The following is a 19,101-nucleotide window of genomic DNA, read 5'->3' as shown; positions in this document are numbered from 1 at the left end:
CACTCTAGACAAATCAAATCGTAATCTCTTAAAGTTGGGATCTAGAAGTTAGTATTTTTCAAAGCTCCCCTGGTAATCGCATTGCGCAGCCTGGTTGACAACTACTGTGCCAAATGATCTAGAGAGGAAGACGGGCTAGAGGTTATATCCTTACTGTGCCGATGTGGAAACACTGAGGGTCTAACCAGATGATCTTATTTGTAGCTGACTTAGATAGGAACTTAGATAGGAACTCCCGTTTTATAACTCCTGATCTAGGGCTTTCCCCACCAAATCCTATTCCCTGATGCTTTATGATTTTCCTTAACAACTCGCTGAGCAGTGCCTTTCACCTGAACAGGGACCAGCTCTGTAAAAAGAGAATCTCTTTTCTCTCTCACCTACACACTCTGCTATGTGTAGTGGTTTACAAAAGGGACTGGCCCCCTTCAGGCACTCAGTAAAAGTTAGCTCTCTGGGCTTCCCTGGTGGTGCAGTGGTTAAGAATCTGCCTGCAAATGCAGGGGACATGGGTTCGAGCCCTGGTCCGGAAAGATCCCACATGCTGCGGAGCAACTAAGTCCGTGCGCCCCAACTACTGAGCCTGCGCTCTAGAGCCCGTGAGCCCCAACTACTGAGCCTACGTGCTACAACTACTGAAGCCCATGTGCCTAGAGCCTGTGCTCCACAAAAGAAGCCCCTGTAATGAGAAGCCTGCGCACCACAACGAAGAATAGGCCCCGCTCGCTGCAACTAGAGAAAACCCATGTGCAGCAACGAAGACCCAATGCAGCCAAAAATAAATTAATTAATTAATTTAAAAAAAAGTTAGCTCCCTTATCTCTTGTCCTCACTGTCTCATCAGAACAAGTATTTTTGGGCATCAGTATTTTTAGCTTTTATGAATACTTGACTAAAATATACATCGATATAAGTTGCTTTAGGAATTCCAGAGCCAAAAATCAATAATTTAAAAAAAACCCACTTCACTATCATAAGAGATCATGAGAAAAAATTATAAGAGAAAGTAGAACTATAAAAGAGACTATAATTAGGAAGAACTCACTTTACTACTCATAATATACTGAATCAAGAAGAAATAAGTCTTTGTTTTATATAAAATTTCAGACTTCTTTTCCTATTGGGAAGTTTGGCAATTTTCAAAATACTAGTAATGAAATAATCTAAACTATAAATTCTATGTCTACAACCAGAATCCTTCTTTTGTTAGTTGATCCTTCCATAAAACAAAGTTGTTGCCAAGGCACTGAGGGACTGGAAATATTGCAAACTCATGCCAGAAATAGATACCTAAATTAAGAAGGAACTAGTTGGCAAGTGAAAAGTTAATGAATAAAAGGTCTGGACTTCGGAGTCCAGTGCATCATCATCTTCATCCATCTCTAGGAAGGAAAAATTTTGAAAGATTTATTCAGGCTATGTCAGCAGGCACCCAAATGGCAGTGTAAGAAAAAATCTGCTGATACACCCCAAAATAAATTGCTTTAAATATCTGGCAAACTTGCCAGTTTGAAACTTCTTCCAGGCTGTAATTTATTACAGCCTCCTGCAGTGATTAAAAAAAAAAAACCCAAAAAACAAAAAAACCGTAGCAGGCTGTTTGGAACAGCACTGTTAAGGTGAGTCCAGTTCCTTTCATGACACAGCAGTGATAGGATTTTATTGAAGTCAACACTTAAATGACGCCATTTAGGAAAAGATGATGTCATGGTAATCATTTGTATCTGCCGGAAAAAGAACTCAGCAGGAAATGTATCTTACTCAATGCAACACTTAATATCTCTGGCATTTAAAAACGCTAGAGATAAAGATTTCATAAATATGTATACTTGTCTTTTATAAATAGGTTCCTATAGTGACACCCCATAAGTGCATAGTCCTTTGTTTCTCCTCAAAAGACTTCTGTCAGTGCCCGTCCAACAAAAGGAGACTATTTTAACACCCCCATCGAGGCCTTTTCAAAAGCTTTTCAAAGTTAAATTCTCATTTTAAACTGTAATATAGAAAATTGGTGAAGTGCTAGAACATGCTTCTTGGTTTTTAAGGAAAAAAAAAAAAAATCACCTCTGCAGACTGAAGTACCTTTAAGGAAATAGTTCTTTCTACTACTGTTTCAAAAAGTTGAACAAATTCTGTTTCTTTTCACAATCTGCAGAGTGTCAAAATGTCAATCAATTTAGTTTCAGCTCAATTTAATCCTTTACTCTCCAGTGTCAGGAAACAAGGCTCTAGGGAGCAAGTTCTCTGTACCCAAGCATCTGGGAATTCAAAAATGATTCCAAATTAAATTGAGCAGCATGAAATAAACTAAGCTAGTTTTCTACTCCACATGAAGTCAGAAGGGGCTTTCTCTAAAAAAAAAAAATCTGCCCAAAGGCCCTGAAGAAATATCACTGCATTTCTTTATACTGTTGCTTGAATTTAGTAGACTTGAAATGAATTTTGTCATGTCATTTGCTGACTATTTCAAGGGTCAGAAATATGAATATTCTAAAATGTTAATTTGGCTCTTGACAGCATTAGCTATGACCAAATTAAATTTTTTGTAGACTCATATATTAATAGCATTGAAAAAATTTAAAGTAGTAGATGTCTCTTGTATCTATAAGATACTTCCATTACTATGTTTCCATGTGTCCCTCCATAAGGTATAAACACTGTAAAACTGTATAAAACCAGAGACTTGCATACTGACCTAACTGTACTCCAGGACAGGTCCAAAGGTGAAATGTGAAGGATGTGAACATGCTTTTGTTGCTGTAACAAAATTTCAACATGGGTGGATCACTTGAATTGACAATAGCTAACGAGCGAAAAGGTGACAATGTTATAGTACCAAAAACTGCAGGCTAGAAACCAGAGGACCTAAATTTAGTTCTAACACAGTCATTTAATAATCTAAGATTTTGGCCAAGTCACTTAACTTCATCTGTAAAATGGGATAATAAAACCCTAAGGAAATATCCCAAGATCTGTTTTGGGGAGAGTCGGGAACCTTAGGAAAGAAATTTCATCCAATCTGGAGATCCTGAAAAATGGATTTAATCCACTTAATGCAGTCATTTAGTTCAAAGCAGTACAGCCCAACAGTTAAAAACTCTGGCTGGACTTCCCTGGTGGCACAGTGGTTAAGAATCCGCCTGCCAATGCAGGGGACACGGATTCTATCCCTGGTCCGGCAAGACCCCACATGTTGTGGAGCAACTAAGCCCATGCGCCACAACTACTGAACCTACACAGGCTCTAGAGCCCATGAGCCACAACTACTGAAGCCCATGCGCCTATAGAGCCCATACTCCGCAACAAGAGAAGCCACCACAGTGAGAAGCCCATGCACCTCAAAGAAGAGTAGCCCCTGCTCACTGCAGCTAGAGAAAGCCTACATGCAGCAACCAAGAGCCAATGCAGCCAAAAATAAATATAAATTAATTAATTAATTAAAAAAAGAACTTTAAAAATAATTTTTTTAAAGTTTATTAAGAAAACCCAACAAACTCTGGCCTTGGAATTAATCGGCTGAGTTTGAATCCTAGTGCCACCAATAGTTATGAACTTTAAATAGCTACTTAATCTAGGGCTCAGTATTAGTACCTAATTTATGAAGTTATTGGGAGGATTAATTAAATTAACACATATAAAGCACTGAAAAGAGTGTCTGGCACAAAAATCTACTTTTTGGCCTTAATGGCTCTGTAAGCTTAAGAGAGCTAAGGGAAAGGTTGAGGAGATTGCCCTTCAGGAATAAAATCAGAGAGTTGGAACGTTCAATGAAGAATCTTAGATCAGAGTACAGAACTATAATAAATTTTTACATTTTTATTAAAATGTTTCTACTTTCCTAACTCTTCCATGTATCTTACCCTTTGAGTGTTTCTCTAAGGTAAAGGACCTATGTGCTTTTCTTTAGGTTGTTCAGAAAGCGTGTGTGTGCGTGTGGGAGGGGGGCGCAAGGGGACTCTGAAGTCAGTCTGGCAACCTTCAGGTAAAGTCCACTGTGCATTTTAGTTTATTCACTAAGAAAATGAAAACGTTGGACTAGAGATAATCCTCTATGCTCTTTTCCACCAACCTGAAAAACAGCTAAAGCGGGCAACATTAAAATGGCAATGAATCTGATATCAGAAAGTTCTAGACTCTAGCTACTTTGTCCACAGGCAAAACTTACTCTGTTCCAGCCCTGATTCCTTTAATCTTAAAGTGGGATGGTAATGCTTACCTCCCAGGTTTACTAAGATACACAGACACAAGTGCTTTGTAAACAGGACAGCACTAAATTTTTGTATTTTTACCATCCATAAATTGGCCAGTCAGCTTCCAATAACAGAAAGCACTGTATTTGTTTGTATTTGGAATGAGAAGGTGATGAATGAATGAAAATTAAAATACAAATAAACTTCCCCTATATACCACCATTTCATTCAGGAAGTCTTTACTATTATTGTTTGCCAGGCAGTTAATTATATATTGCCATCTGGTAGTAACATGAGATCTGCAGTGCTTACTGGGATTTTGCTTTCTTTTTTTTTAAGCTTTGAAATAATAGTATTAACTTATATAACTTTATTTTTTAAATACCTAGTCATAAGAAAGAATGATCATACCAATCAGAAGATCTATTTGTATTTTTATGTTTTCTCTAAGGGGCTTGATCTAGGGAAATAAATAGTAAATTAATCTCCTGAGGGTCAAAAGGGAGAAAACCAACACTTTAAAAGAGTTACAAAACAAAAAGCCTGTTACCTAGAGTAGCACAACAGTCTGTCTCCTGTTAATCTGTAAAATGCTAGGATAAAACTCTCAAGATAATACCCCTAATTTTCAAACTTGTTGCCCAGACAGTACCTAGAGGTATCTTGCTACACTTAGTCAAAGGCACTCTTCATTCAATACAATACACTAAACTCTGTAAACAAAGGCTCTTAAAAGCGATCAAGTTTTGCAATCACCCCAAGGCTAATAGTTTTATTTAAAAGAATATCTGACAATAGTTTTAAACACTGGATTAAACAATGTCACTGAGCCCTTCCAATCCTTTCTAGGGAACTTTCCACCATAAGAGCAATGGGGAATACCGAAAAGATCTACCTATCAACTCCATGAGAGGCAGATCTAAGGCACTCATCCTTCATAGTCTTAACCATATGCTCTAGTAGGAAGAGATGTTGAAATGCTGCTTTCTTCAGGTTACAAAAGCCTCACACTCTATTGTTTAGTAAAAATAATAGGCATTTATAGATCACTTTTCACATCCAACACACCTTACAAAACATTTAACCATTTAATCCTCACCATCTCTTTAAACATTAAAAAAAATTTTTTAAACACATGCTCAAAAACATTTTTTTTTCAGTATTCAGAAAGATAAAGTAAAAGTCACTAAAAGTCACTCTTCTCATCCCCATCATCCTACTCCCAGGGATGACTGTTAATACTTCCAGAAATTTTCCTTGCATAAGCAAACATTAATATATTGTAGCTGCTCTTTTAAGAAACACACATGCACACAAGCCATAATTATATTATGCATATTATTCTGCTTTGTGCTTCCCACACACTTATTACTATATCTTGGACACTTTTCCATGTTTATAAAGATGAACCTCATTTTTTTAAAGGAGTGCATAGTATTCTATTTTACAATTATATATAATTTATTTAAATAGTCCTCTACTGATGAACATTTGAATTGTGTCCAGTCTTTACTATTATATACAGTATCACTATGAACATGCTTTCACACAATCTTTGGGCATTCATGTGAATATATTTGTTGGATGGATACCTAGAGGTGGAATTGGCAGTTAGTTAAAATATTTTAAACATCTTAGGAATCGGCAGACATTATCAAATTGCCTTCCTAAAGGGTTTAGTTTTTTGTTTTCCACTGGAATCTTTGTGTCTCCTCCCACACTGTGATCTATTAAATTAACTCAGGGCCCAAGATTCTCTTCTACACATGTTTTACATACTGCGTTAAAAAAATATATATATATATCAATATATGTATATATATGTACACATGCGTACGTATATGTGTATAACATGAGAAAAGTAAAACATGCTTAAGGAAACTAGAGAAATATACTAAATTATAAAGAAAAATATGAAGAACTATATTATAGACAATTAATTTAAAAGAATTACTTAGACTGTAAAAAATATAGTACATAAACTATTTTGAAGATAACTTTTAATTCAAAAGATGTTTTAAGATCTTGTTTGATGCTAATGATGTAGAAGACATTATAGGTGAATAAGCCAAATGTGGCCTAATACTATCAATGTCCTGAAATGGGGTGAGACAGAGATAGAAAAATGGGAAATAAATTTGGGAGTAACATAATATGGACTCTAGAGGAGCTGAGAAGGTCTTGAAAGTAAAAACAATAACTGATATTTATTGGGCTGACACTCACTGTGTACCAGATCCTCTATTAAGAGTTTACATGCAGTATCTCAATTCTCACAAACAACCCTATGATTCTATTATTATCTTTATGAGGCTCAGAGAGGTTAAATGATTTGCCTAAGGTAATACAGTAGTATTTCAAACTCAGCCAGTTATTCTGGCTCCAGAACCTGTTTTGTTAATCAGTCTTCTATATTGTCTGCATGATTATGTAGGTTCACTACCGAACAGGTTAAGTCTGAAAAGGTCTACTGCCAAAGGAAGAACTCCTGCGGACCTTAAATACCTACCTTCCTGCACCTGGTGTTTTCTCCTCTACTTGATCCTAGCTATAGCTAGCAGGTCCTGACAATAATAGGGACCTAACCCAGTATTAAATATAGCAGTAAGATGATCTTCTGGCTGTTGTATACCATCCTCTTGCTACCAGATCCCTTAGAACTCTGTATTTCAAACTCCTATTCATCCCAAGACATTTTTCAAAGCACTTATATCTAAACATATTTTTGTTTCCCTAGTTTTTTTTTACAGAGCATCTCACATGAAGGAGGCATTTAATGTATTTGTGGATAATCATGGGATCATCGTCTCATTTGATGTTTTAAATAAACCTACTAGCTGGGCAGGTATTATTCCTTGCTACAGTTAAGGAAAAGATGAACCAGACTAATGTCTAGGTGACAAGAAGCCTAGACTCTAGGCTAAGGTGTGTCCAATTCATCCAGTCTCAGATCCATTTATCTAAACTGAGATGTGTCCAATTCAATCTGTCAACATACTATTGACAGATTAACTTAAAACAATTGGACTAATCCTGAACACCTTAAGGCCAGGCACCTTAGATACTGATTATCAAAATGAGTTAAACCCTTTTATAATAATCCCCTACTTAAAACCCCCAGATAGTTCCTTATTCCCTTTCAGATCAAGTCCAAGCTCTTCTTCTGGCCTTCAGATCCTCCATAGTTTATTTATTTATTTCCTTTTTTTTTTAAATTTACTTTTGTCTGCATTGGGTCTTTGTTGCTGTGTGCAGGCTTTCTCTAGCTGTGGCGAGTGGGGGCTACTCTTCATTGCGGTGCACGGGCTTCTCATTGTGGTGGCTTCTCTTGTTGCAGAGCATGGGCTCTAGGTGTACTGGCTTCAGTAGTTGTGGCATGTGGGCTCAGCAGTTGTGGCGCATGGGCTTAGTTGCTCTGCGGCATGTGGGATCTTCCCAGAACAGGGCTTGAACCCACATCCCCTGCATTGGCAGGTGGATTCTTAACCACTGCACCACAGGGGAGGTCCCAGATCCTCCATAATTTAAATCCTACTGTAATCCAGCCATTATGGCATATTATTCTCAACTCCATCCCTTCTCCAACACAATCGGTGTAAATATTTTTTACCCATTCTCCCAAAACAAATCCTTGCCATAATTAGGTGGTTTCTATCCTGTCCTCCTATATCTGAGTCTCCCTCTCCTCTCTGTTCAAATTATTCCTTCTCTGAGACAAAATTACACAGTTATTTTTATCCAGGTTATCCACATATAAAATATTTTCAAGGCCTGGTTCAGCTCTTTCATTAATTAAAAACTCTACAGTGTTTTCACATACATCCTCACTTGATTCTTACTGAAATCCTGTGTATAGGTAAATAGAGCTAGCTGGGATTATCAGCTTCATTTTATCGGTGTGGAAATTGAGGCTCAAAAATTAAGGGACCTGCCCAAGTTTACATAGCAAGTGTCAGAGTTAGGATTTGAACTGAGGCCTTCTGATTAAGTCCAATGATCAATTCCTGGTTTATAGTATGCTATGACTCTTTTCTAACGCCTTTAGAATTTATTTATTTATTTTTTAAAAAATATATTTATTTATTTATTTTTGGCTGCGCTGGGTCTTCGTTGCTGCATGCGGGCTTTCTCTGGTTGAGGTGATTGGGGGCTACTCTTCGTTGCGGTGCATGGGCTTCTCATAGTGGTGGCTTCTCTTGCTGTGGAGCACGGGCTCTACGCTCGTGGGCTTCAGTAGTTGCGGCTCGCAGGCTCTACAGTGCAGGCTCAGTAGTTGTGGTGCACAGGCTTAGTTGATCCGCGGCATGTGGGATCTTCCTGGACCAGGGCTCGAACCCGTGTCCCCTGCATTGGCAGGCGGATTCTTAACCACTGTGCCACCAGGGAAGTCCCTCCTTTAGCATTATAATCTGTATTGTTATTCAAGGTCTTATTCTCTATTTTATGTCACATATGCCACATAATTTATCTCTCTGCTGAAGCAAATCACGTACAGTAACTCTCTTTTGTGGACTTCATAGAGCCTAGTACAGTGCCGGGCAAGTCATAAGCATTAAATATATTCTGGTTTGGGCTTCCCTGGTGGCACAGTGGTTGAGAGTCCGCCTGCCGATGCAGGGGACGTGGGTTCGTGCCCTGGTCCGGGAGGATTCCACATGCCGTGGAGTGGCTGGGCCCGTGAGCCATGGCCGCTGGGCCTGCGCGTCCGGAGCCTGTGCTCCGCAATGGGAGAGGCCACAACAGTGAGAGGCCCGCGTACAAAAAGAAAAAAAAAATATATATATATATATATTCTGGTTGGTTGATCCTTTACCCCACACCCCACTATATTCTGCTTAGGGCTCTAGATAAATATTCCCTGAAGGAATCAATATGTTAATGACAGAGGGTCTCTCTCCCTGGGAGCTCCTGATATGGGGAGAAATCCCTAGGACTCCTTTTCATTGCCTCATCTTTCTGCTGCCTCTTGCTCTTTGGGTAGATGCCTCCTTCATACAGAGAATACAGCAGAGGGCCTGGAACACAATCCAGTATGTAAGGGTTTTATTTTTATTTTCAAGCCTGCTCTAGACTTTCAGGAGCCAAAAGTTCAAATCGCAGCAGGATTGATTCAGCCCTTTCACAAGCAATTTAGTACTATGCAGTTTGTTTAGACTGATCAAGTTTCCAGGCCCTGGCTGAGCAGCATCATTATCTCTCCAAGCTTTCATGTATCAGCTTCCCTGGCCATATTTCACTTTCCATGTCTTTCTTCTCTGAAATCAGGTGAACACGCAAAATTACACAGTTATACACAATTTTGTACTTTTCAACAACCTTCAAATATCTTCATGGAATTTAAATACAATACAGGAAGTTTTTTTTTTCTTTTCCCTGCCTCAGGCAAAAATCAAGAAGGATGCAAAAGTTATACTCCTCAATTCTCAGTAGAAAGGGGGTACTCTGTATCATTCTTCAGCTAGTACATCAACTAACTGAGAAGAGATATGGTATTGCTCGATTCTATTCAATCCACCTCAGCTGGAGGCCAACTGGACAATGGATCTTAAGTGAAATGAAAAATACTTTGCCAGGGGAAAAGAAGACTAGGTAGCAACTCTTTCTCTTAATGTTTAATTGTGAAATATTTCAAACATACAGCAAAGAACAGAGAGGATAACACACAGCCAGATACTCAGTAGACAGCAGGATCACGTTCTAACATTTTACTCTTCAGATTTTAAAACATTACAGTCGAAGCCCCCTGTGAACTTCTCTATGAGCACTTTTCCCTTCTTCTAGGCATGTAACTACTCTCCTGAATTTGGTGTTCATCTTTCCATTCATGTGTTTATATTATGCATGTGGAATATTTTTCTTTAATATAAAACTCATTCAGAAAATTACAGCTTATAAGCATTGAACTTTAAAAATTTTTTTTAAGGTTGCTATATAAAATACACATAAGAGAGTAAATAAAAACGTTTTCCTGCTTAAAAACTTGTAGTCCATGGGCTTCCCTGGTGGCGCAGTGGTTGAGAGTCCGCCTGCCGATGCAGGGGACACAGGTTTGTGCGCCGGTTTGGGAAAGTCCCACATGCCGCGGAGCGGCTGGGCCCGTGAGCCATGGCCGCTGAGCCTGCGCGTCCGGAGCCTGTGCTCCGCAACGGGAGAGGCCACAACAGTGAGAGGCCCACGTACCGAAAAAAAAAAAAAACTTGTAGTCCAGGGATGGATAGATGAGCAGATATATGATAAAGCCAATATAGCAAAACGTTAATTGTGAATCCAGGGGGGATGTGTATTTGAGTGTTTACTGTATACTTCTTTCAACTTGCTTGCATGTTTACATTTTTTTCCTTTAATTTTATTTATTTATTTTTGTCTGTGTTGGGTCTTCATTGCTGTGTGTGGGCTTTCTCTAGTTGTAGCGAGTGGTGGCTACTCTTCGTTGCCGTGTGCAGGCTTCTCATTGCTGTGGCTTCTCTTGTTGCGGACCATGGGCTCTAGGCATGCGGGCTTCAGTAGTTGCGGCACATGGGCTCTAGAGCGCAGGCTCAATAGTTATGGCACATAGGCTTAGTTGCTCCGCGGCGTGTGGGATCTTCCTGGACCAGGGCTCGAACCTGTGTCTCCTGCACTGGCAGGCGGATTCTTAACCATGCCACCAGGGAAGCCCTACATTTTTTTTTTAATAATAAAATATTAGGGCTTCCCTGGTGGCGCAGTGGTTGAGAGTCTGCCTGCTGATGCAGGGGACACGGGTTTGTGCTCCGATCCGGGAAGATCCCACATGCCGCAGAGCGACTGGGCCCGTGAGCCATGGCCGCTGAGCCTGTGCGTCCGGAGCCTATGCTCCGCAACGGGAGAGGCCGCAACGGTGAGAGGCCCGTGTACCGCAAAAAAAAAAAAAATAATAATAATAATAAAATATTAGGAAAAAAACCCCCAAAATCTCTAGTTCATATTTTGTCTAAAAATCTCAGTGAGGAAGGACATCAACTGGTTTCAGATGCTTAAGGATCTAGTATACTTATAGAAAACAATTATTAGGCTTGATAGTCTAATTACTATTCAAGCTCTTACTTTATGGTATGTAACAAATAAAAAGAGAAAAGACCAGTTCCTCTAAGATTTATCTTCACAGAGCCACATCTTATAAAGCAGCAATTTCAGCTTTGACCTTTCCATCCTTTTCTGGAGTTCATAAAACAATTTGTTTGTAATCCCTTTCTCACCATGATTTAAGCCCCCAGATGGAAAACTGTTTATGGTTGATAAGCACACCTAATAAAATGAGTGTATTAAAAAATTAGAAGAGCAATACTTTTAAATATTTTTAAAAGATTTTTATAGTCCCTCTCACAAACCTTCTAAATGAACTTATCTCAGGAAAATGCTTTGCTACAAGTTGATCTTGAGAAGAGCTAGTACAAAAGACATTCACTGCTGGTAAAATAAATACCACTGTGATATAATATTACACAATAGTACTTTGCCTACTGTTTGAGGTATTTTCATATTTGTATATTATTTTTGCCTGACAATAAGCACACTAATTTTTGTTTTAAGGAAGAGGAAACGGAGTCTCAAAGAATGAATCTACTTGTGTCAAGTCATGCAACCAATACAAACATAGGCCTCCTAACTTCAATACCAGTGCTCTTTTCATGTAACTGAGAACAATGAACTAAAAATCTTTTTGTTTTAGTGGCATTTAAAAAATGACTACATTACCAGAAATTACACTATTTATCATTTGTTTGTAAAGTACTTTACCTTAAGTGGCCTTATTTAATAGTAATTACTCTTTGGGGTCGATATTTTCATAATTTTACAGGTAAAGTAACATATTCAGAGAAAACTAAGCTTAATGAAGACTGTTTTTTTGTTTTTGTTGAGTCTTTTTTTTTTTTTTTTTTTTTTTAGTATTTATTTATTTGGCTGCACTGGGTCTTAGTTGCAGGATCTTTAGTTGTGGCATGTGGGATCTAGTTCCCTGACCAGGGATTGAACCCGGGCCCCCTGCATTGGGAGCATGGAGTTTTAGCCACTGGACCACCAGGGAAGTCCCATGAAGACTTTTAATTATAGCATACTGCCTTCCAAAAGGAAGGTCCTTCAAGGAAAAGGATTATGCTGGGTTAAAAACAGCAATTCCATTTTGGGAAGTGAGAGATATTGTTGCATCAACACAATTCTTAACAAAAAATTTTTAAGAATAATTGTGTAGTTATTAAAATTATATTTAATTAACATTTTAAATTAGAATTTAAAATATGTACAAGCTGACTTTTGAAAACTGAGCAAATAAAAAGATATGATAAATGATTGTCAAAAATAAAGTCAGTGAAATTTACTGATTGCTGAACACTGCTTATAATTATAGTCCTTTTTAAATCATAGAAAATAAATTTTGGGCTTTGTGTGTGAGCCTAGTGAGAGATTTAGCTAACAGTGAATGAATTACAGTTAAAGAGTTATTTTCTTCTTATAATATTACCAGGTGTAATTTATTCTAGATATTACTGGAACAGAAGTGGATGATTAAATATGATGTTACAGTTAATTAAACGGTAATAAAAACATAGCCTCCCCCCCCCCCCCGCCCCATTCTGAAACTCTTACAGCTGAATGTAATCCAAAGTGGCACCTAAATACACATTTAAAAGTTAATTCTTTCAGGGGCTTACCTGGCGGCACAGTGGTTGAGAATCCGCCTGCCAGTGCAGGGGACACGGGTTCAAGCCCTGTTCTGGGAAGATCCACATGCCATGGAGCAACTAAGCCCGTGTGCCACAACTACTGAGCCTGCGCTCTAGAGCCTGAAAGCCACACTACTGAAGCCCACATGCCACAACTACTGAAGCCCGCATGCCTAGTGCCCATGCTCTGCAACAAGAGAAGCCATTACAATGAGAAGTCCGCATACCACAACAAAGAGTAGCCCCCGCTAGCCGCAACTAGAGAAAGCCTGCGTGCAGCAACAAAGACACACAGCCAAAAATAAATAAATAAAATAAATTTATTAAAAAAAAGTTAATTCTTTTTTTTGCGGTACGCAGGCCTCTCACTGTTGTGGTCTCTCCGGTTGCGCAGCACAGGCTCCGGACACGCAGGCTCAGCGGCCATGGCTCACGGGCCTAGCCGCTCCGCGGCATGTGGGATCTTCCCAGACCGGGGCATGAACCTGTGTCCCCTGCATCGGCAGGCGGACTCTCAACCACTGCACCACCAGGGAAGCCCAAAAGTTAATTCTTTCAAGAAGAAATTTCGTCACTTAAAAAAAAAAGCACACAAATACCTGTCTTTGTGGGCTGTAAGTGTTCTTTGTAAAGATGCAATCCCTGTTTAAAGGCATCTTAATTCTGCACAGCCACCCCATCTCCAAAGAGCAATATTGATATCGGACTATATAGAGTGATACCGCTTGAATGATGGATGTATTCCATCAAACATTAAGTTCACATCTCTGAAGGGAGTTCAAATTTTGCTCTGCATCAAAAAAAAAAAGCCCTTAAGGGGTAGCCACGTTTTCCTCTAAGAACCCTGTTTTTTTACAAAATCTCAAGGGAAAGAGAGTTTTAGTTAGTCAAACTGAAGCATTAACTACGAAAAAATTTCTGCTTACTCTTTTACATGGGCATAATAAGTACTAAGAATCTAGGGAAAATTCTGTAACAATAAAAAAAGGAACCCTAGGAAGCAGAATATTAAATTTCTTATGCTGAACCTTCAAAATAGGGCTTTTACAGTCCTAAATGTTAATTTATGTTTGGACATATACTATACTTATTGATTATATTTTACAGATGGGTAAACAGAGGCATACCAAAACAGTGAATGCCAATTTTGCCAGGTACCATGTTAGTGGGAGATATTCAAAGAAGTATGAGAATATATAATTATATACTAAACAGCTCCCTGTAAAGCAGGGGAGACAGATGAGATATGTGAAAAAAAATGGCCCTCAGTCCACCAAACATGCTTTTTACAGGTTTGCATTTGCAGATGTTGTTCACTTAACGTGAAAAACCTATTCCTCCCCTCCTCTCATCACTACCCAAAGCTGTCTGGTTAATGCTTTTATTCAAGATGCCTTCTGTAAAGGTTATAGTGGGTTATAAATGTTCTTAGTAATAGTAAATAATTTATTGAGCATTTACTGTGTGCTAAGCATCATGCCAAACTATGTAAATGAATGATATCTCATTTCATCATCACGGCAATTTTATGAGAACTGCTAACCAGCATTCACTTTTAAGGAATTTCCTGGAGTAACTGACAGTCTCCATTCTCTCTGTAAAGCATCCTACCATAGTAGCAGAGATGCTCCTGCCTAACAGGTTATTCCTCTCTAGTATGCCTGTTCACTTCTGCTTTTACAAGTTGGATGCTCATCAAGAATATTTGTATTTGTTTTAAGAACTGTTGGTTCCGATGTAGAGAATGGACTTGAGGACACGGGAAGGGGGAAGGGTAAGCTAGGACGAAGTGAGAGAGTGGCATGGACATATATACACTACCAAATGTAAAACAGATAGCTAGTGGGAAGAAGCCACATAGCACAGGGAGATCAGCTTGGGTCTTTGTGTCCACCTAGAGGGGTGGGATACGGAGGGTGTGGGGGGGAGATGCAACAGGGAGGAGATATGGGGATATATGTTTATGTATAGCTGTTCACTTTGTTATACAGCAGAAACTAACACACCACTGTAAAGCAATTATACTCCAATAAAGATGTTAAAAAAAAGAAAAGTGACAGAAACAAATCCTTCTCCCCCCCCCCAAAAAAAACCTGTTGGTTCCTATTGCAATCATAATTATATAATTTAATGAAACATTATGTAAACCATAATGAAACCGTATGAATACAGAAATAACATTTCTATGAAAATAAAGTTGGATGCTTTTGAAAAACCTAAAAAGAGAAGAGTTACTTTAAAAATTGCTGTTGAAGGGCGTCCCTGGTGGCGCAGTGGTTGAGAGTCCGCCTGCCGATGCAGGGGACACGGGTTCGTGCCCTGGTTTGGGAAGATCCCACATGCCGCGGAGTGGCTGGGTCCGTGAGCCATGGCCGCTGAGCCTGTGCGTCCGGAGCCTACGCTCCGCAACGGGAGAGGCCACAACAGTGAGAGGCCCACGTACCGAAAAAAAAAAAAATTGCTGTTGAAGCCTCTTCAATAATTGGTGCTGGGAAAACTGGACAGCTATGTGTAAAAGAATGAAATTAGAACACTCCCTAACACCATATACAAAAATAAACTCAAAATGGATTAAAGACCTCAATGTAAGGCCAGACACTATCAAACTCTTAGAGGAAAACATAGGCAGAACACTCTATGACATAAATCACAGCAAGATCCTTTCTGCCCCACCTCCTAGAGAAATGGAAAGAAAAACAAAAATAAACAAATGGGACCTAATGAAACTTAAAAGCTTTTGCACAGCAAAGGAAACCATCAACAAGATGAGAAAACAACCCTCAGAATGGGAGAAAATATTTGCAGATGAAGCAATTGACAAAGGATTAATCTCCAAAATTTACAAGCAGCTCATGCAGCTCAATATCAAAAAAAACCAACCCAATCCAAAAATGGGCAGAAGACCTAAATAGACATTTCTCCAAAGAATATATACAGATTGCCAATAAACACATGAAAGGAGGCTCAATATCACTGATCATTAGAGAAATGCAAATCAAAACTACAATGAGGTACCACCTCACACCAGTCAGAATGGCCATCATCAAAAAATCTACAAACAATAAATGCTGGAGAGGGTGTGGAGAAAAGGGAACCCTCTTGCACTGTTGGTGGGAATGTAAATTGATACAGACACTATGGAGAACAGTATGGAGGTTCCTTAAAAAACTAAGAATAGAACTACCATAGGACCCAGCGACACCACTACTGGGCATATACCCTGAGAAAACCATAATTCAAAAAGAGTCATGTACCACAATGTTCATTGCAGCTCTATTTACAATAGCCAGGACATGAAAGCAACCTAAGTGTCCATCGACAGATGACTGGATAAAGAAGATGTGGCACATATATACAATGGAATATTACCCAGCCATAAAAAGAAATGAAATTGAGTTATTTGTAGTGAGGCGGATGGACCTAGAGTCTGTCATAGAGAGTGAAGTTAAGTCAGAAAGAGAAAAACAAATACCGTATGCTAACACATATATATGGAATCTAAAAAAAAAAAAAAAATTGTTCTGAAGAACCTAGGGTCAGGACAGGAATAAAAACGCAGACGCAGAGAATGGACTTGAGGACACGGGGAGTGGGAAGGTTAAGCTGGGTTGAAATGAGAGAGTGGCATGGACATATATACACAACCAAATGTAAAATAGATGGCTAGTGGGAAGCAGCCACATAGCACAGGGAGATCAGCTCGTGCTTTGTGACCACCTAGAGGGGTGGGATAGGGAGGGTGGGAGGGAGACACAAGAGGGGGGAGATATATGTATATGTATAGCTGATTCACTTTGTTATAAAGCAGATACTAACACACCACTGTAAAGCAATTATACTCCAATAAAGATGTTAAAAAAAGAAAAAGAAAAGAGATGAACAGGGTAAGAATTGCTGGTGAAACCAACTGGGATACTATGAGCAGAGGGTATAAGGAGAACCAGCAAAGAATGATGATAAGAAAGCCAAAGGAGGTGAGAACTGCAGAGCAGAATGGTCAATAGTGTCATTTAAGATGGGGATCAAAAATTATTCACTGGCAGTCTTAACAAGAACAGCAGTTTGAGTATTGGAGGGGAAAAAAAGTCAGATTTCATGGGTTAAACAGTGAATGTGAGTTGACAAAGGAGGCAGTAAATACAGACTGTCCTTTCAAAAAATCAAAATCAACTTGTAGTTTGAGGTGAAAACAAGGCTATGGGATGGTATTTTAAAATTATATTTTAATTTCTTTTAGTCTGATAAAGACCTGACCATGTTTATAAGATGAGGGAAACAAGCCAATAGAGAGAGATAAAACATTGTATTTAACCCTATGACAAATTAAAACATTAAATGATAGTCATAATAAATCTTGATAAAGGATACAATATTTAAAGAGTCTAAACTCCATGAAACAGGAATATTTTTACCAAAGGTATAGATGCCAATAAGACCATTAGAATGCTTTGCAGATTAAAAACCTTCCACAAATGTGTTCACATACTTGAACCTTAAAGATCCATATCAAGTTGGCTCAGAAGTCATTTTCCAGAAATTTCTAGAATGGCAGAGAAATGTAATTGTCTGTGTGTGTGTGTGTGTGTGTGTGTGAAGGATAATTTAATTTCTCATTCTCGACATCTGCTTGACATCTGAAGAGATCTGCATAGGCTTATTTTCTGCTACACGGCATTAAGAGTTTAATATACCCCCAAATAAATTACAGTATGTAAAAAATAAAAGCCTAGAGTGAGGAGAGATTAGGAGGTAATTCAGTTAATGAGCTTTACGTGGTGGAATCTGGTATTCTGAAAACTGAGCTCCTGCATAGTTACCTTATCGCACACAGTTAAGGGACTTGGAATTTCATATGCAACTTCTGGCTAGCAGGTTATTTTTTTAAAAATAAGAACCATTTCCTCTTTTCAATCACAGGTAAAATCTCCAACTTAAAAATAGTAACACACATGAACTTCTTATTGGCACCATATTTTTAAACTAATTATTTGTAATCTTCCCAAATATGCCTTTCCTATATTCTACGTGGCCTGTATTTTCCTGTCCCAGAGTAACAATTGTAAATATTTTATGTGGCTAAAGACGCAGCAGAAACGTATGTGTGTGTGTGTGTGAGAGAGAGAGTGTGTATGTAACGTATATATGTTATAGATCATCCTTTTAACAGAAAGCTTGGAGTTTGGTTTTCTTAAAATTAAGTCATTTGGTATTCTGTAGAATTCACATACCAATCTACCTAAGACAATCACCATTTAACTCAGTTGAATACTAAAAGTGATTTCATTGATTACACGTTCCAGCTGTTAAGAGGAATAGTTTTGCAAAACAAACAAAAAAACACTGGCCTGCCAGTTATATTTAAATTTAGTTGAAAACCTTAATGTATCAACTGGCTTTTTTTTTTTTTTTTGGGGGGGGATGAAGAACTAGGCTATAGTGATTCTGAAGGTTTCTGAAATACTGTAAAGATTTACTTGTTTATTATGGACATAAAATTATGATCCTACTTTTAGAAGAGCTCAGTTTATAATAATAAAAAGGAATATTAGTAATAATAATAGTTACCACTTGTTGAGTGCCTATTATTGTGATAGGCACTTAACCTTTATATCTCAAATCCTTGTTTCTGTTACAGAGTTGATGAAATGGGCTCAAAGAGGCTAAGTATCTTTTCCTAAAGCCTGAAAATGGGTGGAAAGTATGGTTCTACAGAAAACTAGTGAGTACCATCTATGTGCCAGAATTTAAGGATACAATCATGAACAAGATATTGTCTTTGCTCTCATTCAGTTTAAGTGGCAAGAACAGACAAGTAATGTGTAACAACAGTGTTGGAAGTGCTGTGAAAGAGAAGCAGAGAGTTCCGTTAGAGCATGAGGTGAGAATTTTTCCACTGAAGAGTAAGGATTATTATAAGCAAAGGTGGCTCATAACCAATTATGTGTTTTAAATAGTTTCTAAATTTCCTGATCTTTTGTTTGGTGTGTCGGCAGAACAGCTGTTTTAGGGTTGGTTTAGGTAATCCATAACAGGTCCTTTCTTCTTCCTCCAAATGGGTCCTTGGCTTGGGGAAACTCTCAGTGAATAATTAATACCAGAATAGTCTGCCAGTTATGTTTATTAATACAATCTTTTTGCCTCAGGATGGTGGAATAGCAGTGAGTCAGAGAAGCAAGCAGATGAGCCTGTGTTTAATACATATTCATTGATGAATGAAGCAAGATGAT

General features: G+C 38.5%; 1 protein-coding gene across 2 annotated transcripts in view; it reads right to left on the bottom strand.

Annotated features, from left to right (window-relative positions):
* Positions 1 to 19,101, bottom strand: part of SSH2 (slingshot protein phosphatase 2) — a 245,434-nt gene that overhangs the window by 110,214 nt on the left and 116,119 nt on the right. The gene's annotated exons all lie outside the window — the stretch shown is intronic.

Source organism: Stenella coeruleoalba, assembly GCF_951394435.1.
Source record: "Stenella coeruleoalba genome assembly, chromosome: 19".
In the NCBI taxonomy this organism is placed as follows: domain Eukaryota; kingdom Metazoa; phylum Chordata; class Mammalia; order Artiodactyla; family Delphinidae; genus Stenella; species Stenella coeruleoalba.
Note: the sequence above shows the minus strand (reverse complement) of the source record. Positions and strands in the feature narration are given on the sequence as shown.